Source organism: Pseudorasbora parva, chromosome 13, assembly GCF_024679245.1.
Source record: "Pseudorasbora parva isolate DD20220531a chromosome 13, ASM2467924v1, whole genome shotgun sequence".
In the NCBI taxonomy this organism is placed as follows: domain Eukaryota; kingdom Metazoa; phylum Chordata; class Actinopteri; order Cypriniformes; family Gobionidae; genus Pseudorasbora; species Pseudorasbora parva.
In genome coordinates, this window is record NC_090184.1 from 11,115,453 (window position 1) to 11,126,668 (window position 11,216).

An 11,216-nucleotide genomic window follows, 5' to 3' on the forward strand; every position below is an offset into this window, starting at 1 on the left:
CATGGTGACTTCCAACAAAACAATTATGTTCATTAAAACAGAAATACAGTCAATCTGGTTATAAGTTAGTTCACGTATTATTGTTAGGTTTAGTAACTTACAAATTTTTACTTACCGAATTTAAGATTGCACACAATGAAAAAGTCTCCATCTTAATTTGAATCAGCAACAAGCAACAGGTGAGGCGAAAAGGACCGCCTTTTGGAAATGTCCTCCAATCAGTGAATTCGTTCTCTTGTTGCTAGACAGAACTCCTTGCATGGCCAATCACATCAAAGCAAGACCAGAGTGAGCTATTTTAATTACTTATGATTTTGAGTTCATACAACTTGAAATCTTAAGTTTATGCATTTTGTAGGTTAATAAGTTATACTAACTTATATGACTGAGTTTTTAGACTAAACTAGTAATATTTAGTCAAGTTTACTTGATTTGTTTAAGTAAAGACAACATTAGGGTTTACAGTGTACCATTTCTTTTTTTAAAAGGAGCATATATGTGAGGAGACTGCCTTTTCTAGTATTTTGGACAGAAAGGGTAGATTTGAAATTGGTCTGTAATTGACTAATTCTGTAAGATCAAGTTGCAGTTTTTTAATAAGTGGTTTAATTATAGCCAAATTAAACGTTTTCGGTACATATCCTATTGTTAAAGATGAATGAATGAATGATATTAAGGAGAGGATCTATTACCTCAGGAAGCATCTCTTTTAATAGCTTATTCGGTGTAGGGTCGAGCACACATTGTTGATTTTGATGAATTAACGAGTTTAGCCAATTCTTCTCCTGTAGCAGTGAATGAGTGGAATTTTTCCTCAGTGACAAAATACTCTGTCTGATGTGATAATGAAGTAGACAGCTGCATGGTTATAATTTTTTGGTAACGCTTTATATTACGGCCTGGAAAGTACTGCATAATTAAAGCAAATTTACAGCATAACGTTCTGTAATTATAGTGTAAGTATAAAGTAAGTACTTGTAGGTATAAGGGAACAATATGAAATATTTGGGGAATAAAGGGGTAACTATCAGGAAAATTTAAATCTCGCTCTCTGTGCTGCAAATTTTTACGGAGGAATCAAAGCTCACAATCCTCGCAAGTTCAATGCAGGATTCGCACAACGGCTTGTCCTGAAAGATGGAGCAGTTCCAACTTTAAAAACAGAAGCTGTTTACGGGCCATAACCTGTAAGTATGATTTTTTTTTGGTCTGTGTTTTCCTGTAATAGTTTGTATTGTTATTTGTACATTTTTAGCAAGGAAGTAAACAATGGACAACGCTATTTGCCTCTGCAAACCAGTTTGTTAACCCTTTGACAATCACATTCTAGGCTGGTCCCTGCAGTGTACAATCACAAATATGATTAGAGCGTTCAGCTATCAACTGCCAAATTCAAAAATGTAAATCTGCTTTTTTGACTGGCTCTGAGCCAGAGACTTAGAGAGTGAGAGACTGACTTGACTTGAATCAACTAATTAACTCTAAACACCAGCAAAAGATTCCTGAGGCTTTTAAAAACTCCCATCCTGGTTCAATACTCAAAACCGCAATCATGGGTAAGACTGCCGACCTGACTGCTGTCCAGAAGGTCATCAATGACACCCTCAAGCGAGAGGGTAAGACACAGAAAGAAATTTCTGAACATATAGGCTCTTCCCAGAGTGCTGTATCAAGGCACCTCAGTGGGAAGTCTGTGGGAAGGAAAAAGTGTGGCAAAAAACGCTGCACAACTAGAAGAGGTGACGGGACCCTGAGGAAGATTGTGGGGAAGGACCGATTCCAGACCTTGGGGGACCTGCGGAAGCAGTGGACTGAGTCTGGAGTAAAAACATCCTGAGCCACCGTGCACAGGCATGTGCAGGAAATGGGATACAGGTGCCGCATTCCCCAGGTCAAGCCACTTTGGGCTACAGAGAAGCAGCACTGGACTGTTGCTCAGTGGTCCAAAATACTTTTTTCGGATGAAAGAAAATTTTGCATGTCATTCGGAAATCAAGGTGCCAGAGTCTGGAGGAAGACTGGGGAGAAGGAAATGCCAAAATGCCTGAAGTCCAGTGTCAAGTACCCACAGTCAGTGATGGTCTGGGGTGCCATGTCAGCTGCTGGTGTTGGTCCACTTTTATCAAGGGAAGGGTCAATGCAGCTAGCTATCAGGAGATTTTGGGACACTTCATGCTTCCATCTGCTGAAAAGCTTTATGGAAATAAAGCTTCATTTCATTTAAAAAAAAATCTGTTTTTATTGGCAGTTGGTATTGGCAAACAAGCTGAGTGATGTGTGACGCATTGCTGACTGCCCCCCCCACACACACACACACACACACACACGGTAAGGAGCTTTTGTTTCATTTTTTGCCGCTCCAGTCTGAAAGACTGAGAGGAAATGAAACAAAATTATTATTATTATTTTTTTTTTACTAAAAGATTCGGGGCTTTTGACAAAACATTCGGGGCTTAAGCCCCATTAGCCACCCCCCCGCTCCGCCCCTGCGTGTATGTTTACGCGAAGTCATGATGTCATGTTGCTGAGTAGGAGATTATCGCAGAATTTACACTTAGAATTTGCACCACCTGTGTGCATGTGAAAACCCCAAGTATTTAACACACTTACTGTGAGGTTTGTCACTCGCAATAAAGTGAGTGCACGGCGGCAGGCAGCGACAAAACTCCATGACACTTCACGTCAAGAAGAACAAAGTTTCACTATCCGCAGTCACTGAAACTCTGGTGACGAAAGTTTTACAAATTCCAAAATGTTTGGGTCAGAAAAACCGAAACCAAATGGCTAGAAATAGCCACTTTGGGAAGGCAGAGAAATTAGGACGTAAGAATGTTCGGGTTGGCGCCTGCGCCATCAGCCAATAGGGCTTGAGGTCTGAGGATGGTAACCTGATGAGAGGCTGACAGACACCCCTAGGAGACGGAAGAAAGCGGTCCACACTCTAGAGATGAATTGGGGTCCTCGGTCAGAAACGATGTCTTCCGGAAGGTTTCCAACACGGTTGAAGGGGAGGAGTTTGCAGGATTTCGAAAATCGGTCGACAACGACTAGGATACAGGTGAAACCTTGGGATGATGGCAGGTCGGTCATGAAGTCGATCCCCAGATGGCTCCAGGGACGCTCGGGGATCGGAAGAGGGACCAGCTTGCCCTCGGGGAGTCTCCTAGGGGTGTTGGCAATAGCGCAGACTGAACATCCCTTGACGAATCGGGAGACGTCCCGAGGCATGGCGGGCAACCAATAATGGTGGCAAAGGAGTGAGAGGGTCCTTCTCCTGCCTGGGTGTCCAGAGCCTGGTGAAGAATGAGCCAAGTCCAGAAGGGGCAGGCGATAGCGAGGCGGGACATAGAGGCACCCTTCTGGACCTCCGGGCGGAGCAGGCTGTTGGGCGTTCTCCTGTTGGATCTGTTCGTGGAGCACCCACTGGATCGGTTTGACAACCATGGCTGGAGGGAGGATGGTTTCAAGGTGCTCGGGCTAAGGGTCGGCTTGGTGGAGACAAGAAAGGGCATCTGCCCGGTTGTTCTGGTTCCCTGGACTGTACGTCACCTTGAAATTGAATCTGGTGAAGAAGAGGACCCAGCGATTGGGGTGGACCAGGATCGGAGCGGACTGGAAGGCGTTCTTCAGCTGGTGAAAGGCCTCCGTGGCCGATGGAGTCCAGGACAGAGACTTGGGCCGGTTCTGGAGCAGAGAGGTGAGTGAGGAGCTGAGAAGGCTGTAATTCTTTATGAAGCGACGGTAGAAGTTGGCGAATCCCAGGAAGCGCTGCAGCTCTTTGATGGTGGTGGGCGATGGGTGATGGTGTCCACCATCCTCTGGTCCATCGAGACTCCATGGTTTTCTATGATGTACCCAAGAAACTGGACAGTGGAGACGTGGAACTCGCACTTCTCGAGCTTGAGATAAAGGTGATGGTCTCGAAGCTTTTGCAGGACTTGACAGACATGCTCCTCATGCTCCCTCATGTCAATAGAATAGATTAGGATATCGTCGATATAGACGATGTCGAACTTGTTTAAGAATTCACAAAATACCTCATTCATGTAATTTTGGAAGACGGAGGGTGAGTTGGACAGCCCATATGGCATCACCCAATGTTCATAGTGACCCGAGGGAGTGATAAAGGCTGTCTTCCACTCGTCTCCTTTAAGAATGAGGTTGTAGGCACTTCTGAGATCGAGCTTGGCGGCCCCACAGAGCTGTTCTAGGGCGGATGGGACCAGAGGAAAAGGATAACTAAATTTGACAGTCTGAGAATTAAGGTGACAGTAGTCGATACACGGCCGCAAGCCTCCGTCCTTCTTGGCCACGAAGAAAAAATTTGAAGCAGCAGGGGAGGTCAATGGACGGATGAACCCTTGTTGTAGCGGTTTGTGCACATACTCCTCCATGGCCTTCTGTTCCGGGATGGACAGAGGATAGGCGGTAGAGTAGCCCCAGGCAGAAGTTCGATGGCGCAGTCCCATGGCCGATGGGGTGGTAGTTTGGTAGCCAACCACTTACTGAAGACATCCTGGAACGCCCGGTAAGCTGGGAGAATGGCCACATTGACGTGAGTTTCGGGACTCTCTACTGAGGTGGACTGGAGAGGTAATGATGAAGGAACTGACGATGATGATGGACCATTCCGGCAAGGACCATGAATACAACGATCAAAAGCAGTTCTCACCCCATTGCAGGATCTCTCCGGTGGACCAGTGGATATGCGGCTGGTGTAATATAAGCTAGGGGCGTCCCAGGATGATGTCCGCGGTTGACTCCTCCAGCACCATGAACGTGATGGTTTCCTCATGCAAATGACCAACGCGTAGTGTGATTGTGGGGTAGAAATGGAGGACACGACCTCGGTCCAGTGGTTTTCCCTGAATGGTGGTGATTCTGAGGTCGACGGGACAACGTTGACGTTGGGCGGTTAGCTTTTCGAGGGTTTGCTGACTGATGGAAGTTTTGCGCTGACCCGGAGTCGATGAGGGCTTGTGCTGCAACAGAAGAGTGGGAATTACAAACGAATACTGGCATCTTGGTAAGGTTTGCCATTGAAGGAGGTTATTGGATGCTACTCACCGCTGGCCGAGTGGGTCGCACGGGGTAGGTCGTAATGCCATGTCCATCTCCCCCACAATACAGGCACAGATGTTGTGATATCCTGCGTTGGAGTTCGGTGGTGGAAAGATGGTATGAGTCGATCTGCATGGGTTCAGGTGCTGGAGGTGCGACAGATGTTTGAGCGGGCGAAGGATCGGCAGTGGGTGAGGAGAGGCAGATAACCGTTGAGACACGCGGATGGTTTTCTGGATGAGGGCCTCCAAGCCCATGGCGTCGTCGTAGACCATAATACGTTGCTTGACGTCAGCGAGGAGGCCGTGGCAAAAGGCGATGACGAGGGCTTATTCATTCCATCCGCTCATACAGGCCAGCGTGCGGAAGTGTAATGCATAGGAACTCATTGTTTCTCGTTTGCCTTGGCGAATAGAAAACAGTTGATCATGGACAGATAATTCGGCAGTTTGTTGACCAAATACCTCTTTTAGATGAGTGCAGAAGGCGGTGACTGAGCCGATGACAGGGGCATTTGCTTCCCATAGCGACTGTGCCCACTGTAGGGCTCGGCCTGAGAGTAATGAGGCCACCCGGCCTCTCTCGCTGTGGAACAGATGGCAGTTCGCTTCCTTATACAGGGAACATTGCAAGGGAAACCCGCTGCAATCCTCCGCCGCGCTGGAGGTCGCTGGTCGGGCCATAGGACTTATGCAGGCAGCTGACGAAGTAACGGGTGCCGGTGGTGCAGGTGAAGACATGCTCGCTTGAGTATCGGTGGAGGGAGTGTCCTGAACCAGTGAGGACCGTACAGCATGAACCAGCGTGGTGAAGTGGTCTGTTAATAATGATAGTTAATAATAGTTAATAATGAATTAACCATGATGGGCCCCCTCAAGTAAAGTCATGACACAGTCATATATTAACAAGCCATGAGTTGATGTTAGTGTATGGTTAGTTAACCATGAGTTTAGACACTATGAGGCACTAACAATTAATTCATTACTAAATTAATTAACATATACACAAAGAATCCTTATTCCTTTTCACCCCTGGTAGTATATATATGATCACTCTGAAGGGGTTTATTCTGCGATACCAACCGGCTGGGTGTACATTATCCCGCTTATTACACGGCTACTAGTCTCAAAAGAAAAGTTATCAGACACAAAATATTGTCTTGAGATTCAATATTTTATTAGCTCTTACACAAAGCTTCCACGAAAAAAAAAAGTTCCAACCTGCTTTAAGCCTTTATCTATTGCTGAAGATTTGCCATATGCCCTTGCTAAATGTTGAAAATGAATGCTGAAAGGGTTAGTTCACCCAAAAATGAAACCAAGCCTATGATTTACTCACCCTCAAGTCATTATAGGTGTATATGACATTCTTCTTTCAGACAAATACAATCGGAGTTATATTTAAAAAGTCCAGGCTAACGTTAATCCAAGCAGTAGTTGTAGTTGTGTTTGAAGTCCATAAAAAATGCAGCTGTCCATCAAATAACGTTCTCCACAAGAGTCCGATGGGTTAATAGAGCATTCTGATTCGAATCGATGCGTTTGTGTAAGAAAAAATCTATGTTAAAAACGTTATAAAGGAAACCTGCCTTGAAGTCTTCCATTGTAACCCACGGCTGTTTAAGCCAAAAGATGGCGCCAGCGTTAAGCATAGAAATAGTACCGGTCAAGATAACTCGTAGTACCCATATGAGCGGTTGTTATCTGGAAATAACATACCGCTGGAATGCACGATTGACCAATCAGAATCAAGTATTTCACAGAGCCGTGTAATAGTTAAGGATAGCTCCTCATTTGTTCATGATTAGTTCATATCTTAACTGATCATGAGTTCATGTTGAATTAACTATTAATTCATGTATTAATACATGATTATTCATGTCCTGTTATTGTAAAGTGTTACCGAAATAGGCTACTTTCTACACTGGTTTTGACCAAAACACCATGTAACAGATAGTTATTTAGCGTTTATATATCGCTTTCATATGTACTACTGTACACCCAAAGCGCTTTACACTCATGACAGGGGTCTCTCCTCGGTGAGCAGGGCTACTGAATTACACATGCTTATTATTCTGTAGAGGTGGTGTTTTGTCGCGTGATGACGTAAGGATGAAGCACACAATCGATCGTTTTCTGTGCCTGGTGTCTATAAAAGCTTTTCTTTGACTAACAAGGAATTTTCACCTCTGAAACTTACAGGATATTCTATATCAAAATCTCAAGGCAAAGTTGATTTCTCAATTCACCACCCCTTTAAGAAGTTTGAAAGCAAGCCAAGCAGTATACTTGATTTATTATTATATTGTTTGCATTGTTGTATTGTTTTGGATTATATATGTGTGTGTGCAATGTTTGTGAAATTATGTTATCTTTAGTTTTGTTTGTTCTGAGGAGATCAGTTATATATAAAGAGAGAAGCTGCACATAAACTACACTGAAGACATTCAACATTACCATTAAACAAGCACAAAAAACCCCCATCCATTTATACCAGGTCATTCACCCGGAAACACAAACAGTGATGCTAAAAATGGAAAGACTGAATTGAGTCAGTGGCTTATGTAAGTGTGACCCTTGTCATGACGCAGTGTTCCTTCTCTGAGGGGCTACATCATGTCAAAGTAACTTGCATCACAATATATATGTATTTTTTCTAACCAAAGGATCAGATATTAGACAAAGGTATTTTCAAGACTGATGTGGAAAGGGTAGCTTGTCTACCACCCTCAAACATGTATGCCTGTATATCTATGTCTATGAAATTTAGTGTCAGCCCAGATCATGAGTCTTATTCAAAGTCAAATTGTCACTGAACTAAAGTCAAGGACTTACAGAACAACCTTTACAGATAATGCAATCTCATAAAATTATACAAGATACAAGATGGTAGAGTCTAGACAGGAGTCAAGGTTTGACTGGTAAAGGGCATTCCTGTTCAGTAAAACCTATAGAGAGTGATGTATAGAAAATAAGAGAATGAGAAATAACTGAATATTCGGTGACTGAGCTGTTTATGTGTCATGATGTTCCACCTCATAGTTTACTAAATAACTATCTGTTACATGGTGTCAGAAGGGTTTTCACAACCTGAAAAGAAGTAATAAGAAGCAAGTGTCCAGGATTAAGAGCAAGTCACTGACACCTTATGACATACCTTATAATCATATGAAATTTGTGTATAATCACTCATTAAATTCTAACATAGTAGAGATTATAAAAAGAAAGAAATTAAGTATTGAAACCGCCAGTAGGGGGCAGCGATTCACTGTTTAAATGAATGAGCCACTTAAATCGTTCATTCATCCAATACGTTCAAAAGTCAGATTGATTTAGGAAGAAAACAGACACAGATGTTAATACTTTTGTCAGTGATAATTACAGACACTATTGAAAAATGAACTAGCAAAGCAGACAGCTGTTTTGGTAACTTACTGATAGTTGTAGGGCATATAAATATATTGAAATGGATGAGCTAGCTAAATATTTTATGTCATGTGTACTTAGCTATTACACAAAATTCTCATACCTCATTCTCAGTACATGCTTTATTTTTTTTTGCATCCCTCTCTGACCAGCAGTTAAATATAGTCCGCTGTCCAGCACTTCTCTTCATTTTTGGCGCTAACGTTACCCGTGTCTCTCCCATTCAAACACCACTCTCGTTGTTTTGGTGAAAGTGTGACTCGCTGGTTGGGCGTTACCAATCGATTCAATGGAGGGGGAGTATTTTTTGTCAGATTTATTATGATAAAGTCATATTTGATTAGGAACAATTTTTTTGCTACAAAATAAATAAATTCTACATATTTTTCATTTGATCTACTGTGATTTTCATGTTGAAAAATTGGGTGGGGTGGGGTGGGGGGGGGAAGTCAAGAAGGCTTTAAGTGAGCACTTAATTGGCAGGCATAATGTCATTTACAAGAGAGCTAATTTCAATAGCAGATTTCAACAGCCTGGTGAATCAGCAGAGAGTTTTATCACGGACATGTATAAGCTTGCAGAACACTGCAGATATGGTGATCTACACAAGGAAATGATCAGAGACCGTATTGTAGTGAGCATAACAGATGCAAAGCTCTCAGAAAAACTGTAACTTGATCCAAATTTGACATTGGCTAAAACGATAACTCAAGTAAGACAAAATGAAGAAATAAAACATCAGCAGCTAGTAATTGTACAAGAAAAGTCTGATGTGAAAGAAGTAAGTGTTGATGCAGTCATGACAAAGAGAACATTTAAAGCAAGAATGACAACAATGAGAGCTGAGGGGACAGCACAAAGAATGCGATGTATAAAACATAAAACAGTGTATGAAAATAAAACAGATGGATTCCTGTAAAAGATGTGGGCCAACATGAATGAACCAGGTGAGCAGTACAAAGCAATGTTCCCCAAATTCATATTGTGCTGACCAATCGTAGCACGTTCTCGCTCCAACCAATCACGTTTTGGCCAGTGCCGCTGAAAAACAGAGTTACGACCACTGATCTATATAAATCTATATAACTCTATATATCTCTATATATCTATAACTATATATATATAACTCTATATATCTATATAACTCTATATAGATCAGTGATTAGGAAACTCTGAGGAATGCAAAGCGCGTATCACGGAGTGAGCAATAATTCCAGCATTAAACACCATTCATTTCAGTGTTGGATATCTCAAGTGCACTCGCTGGAAAATTGATGAAATTCATGCATATTTTGAGATTTTATGGCATTATTGGCCTCTCAGGTATATTGACATAAGATGTTTTTTAGGAAGCATATTAGAGTTGATTTATATTGATTTCGTTTTTGTTATATCTATACTGATTTCGTTGCTATGCAACGTGGGGGAGAGGACTCTGGCGTTGTCTGTTCGCCACTTCTCCACACACAAATCATGTTACTGTACAGTTAGATTTAGATGTTATTTTATTTTATTATGTTTGTGACTAGTCTAATAGTCAGAGCTACAATTGGGACTGTTACTGATTGCTGGCAGCCACTGAGAGGACGTTGTTTGCCGTTTTCCAACGCTTCTCTGAAGTTTATGTTTGAATAGTTGCGGTTGGTACTGGTTTGAAGGACATTTGATGTTGCTCAGTGCGACTGCTCTCTCTCCTGGGTCTTGGCTGCTCACTGGCGGTCTCCCACAGGCTTGAGCTGCATGGTGGCTGAAGTTTGCACCGGGCTAGCGTCATCAGCGTCCGGCGTGATGTTGGAATGTTTCGCTTCTTGGCTGCTGAGTCTCGGCTGCTGAGTCTCGGCTGTGTCGCTGTTCGGCAATGCGGCCGTGGAATGGCTTGGACTTCTGCGCCGAACCCGGTGTGTCCACAGAAGTGCCAGGAAAACTTAGTTTACCTCCTGCATGGTGCTGCGGCGATCCCCATCATCTGATCTTCAGCTGTCATACCTCGACAACGTCATCAGGACACTGCCGAATTGGGAATATGGCAAAAGAGCCTCTAACGCTGGGAGAATCTACAGGTCCTTCTCAAAAAATTAGCATATTGTGATAAAGTTCATTATTTTCCATAATGTAATGATATAAATTAAACTTTCATATTTTTTAGATTCACTGCACACCAACTGAAATATTTCAGGTCTTTTATTGTTTTAATACTGATGATTTTGGCATACAGCTCATGAAAACCCAAACTTCCTATCTCAAAAAATTAGCATATCATGAATAGGTTCTCTAAACGAGCTGTTAACCTAATCATCTGAATCAACTAATTAACTCTAAACACCTGCAAAAGATTCCTGAGTCTTTTAAAAACTCCCAGCCTGGTTCATTACTCAAAACCGCAATCATGGGTCCGCAACATCTGCCGACCTGACTGCGGTAAAGAAGGCCATCATTGACACCTTCAAGCGAGAGGGTAAGACACAGAAATACATTTCTGAACGAATAGGCTGTTCCCAGAGTGCTGTATCAAGGCACCTCAGTGGGAAGTCTGTGGGAAGGAAAAAGTGTGGCAAAAAACGCTGCACGACGAGAAGAGGTGACCGGACCCTGAGGAAGATTGTGGAGAAGGACCGATTCCAGACCTTGGGGGACCTGCGGAAGCAGTGGACTGAGTCTGGAGTAGAAACATCCAGAGGCACCGTGCACAGGCATGTGCAGGAAATGGGCTACAGGTGCCACATTCCCCAG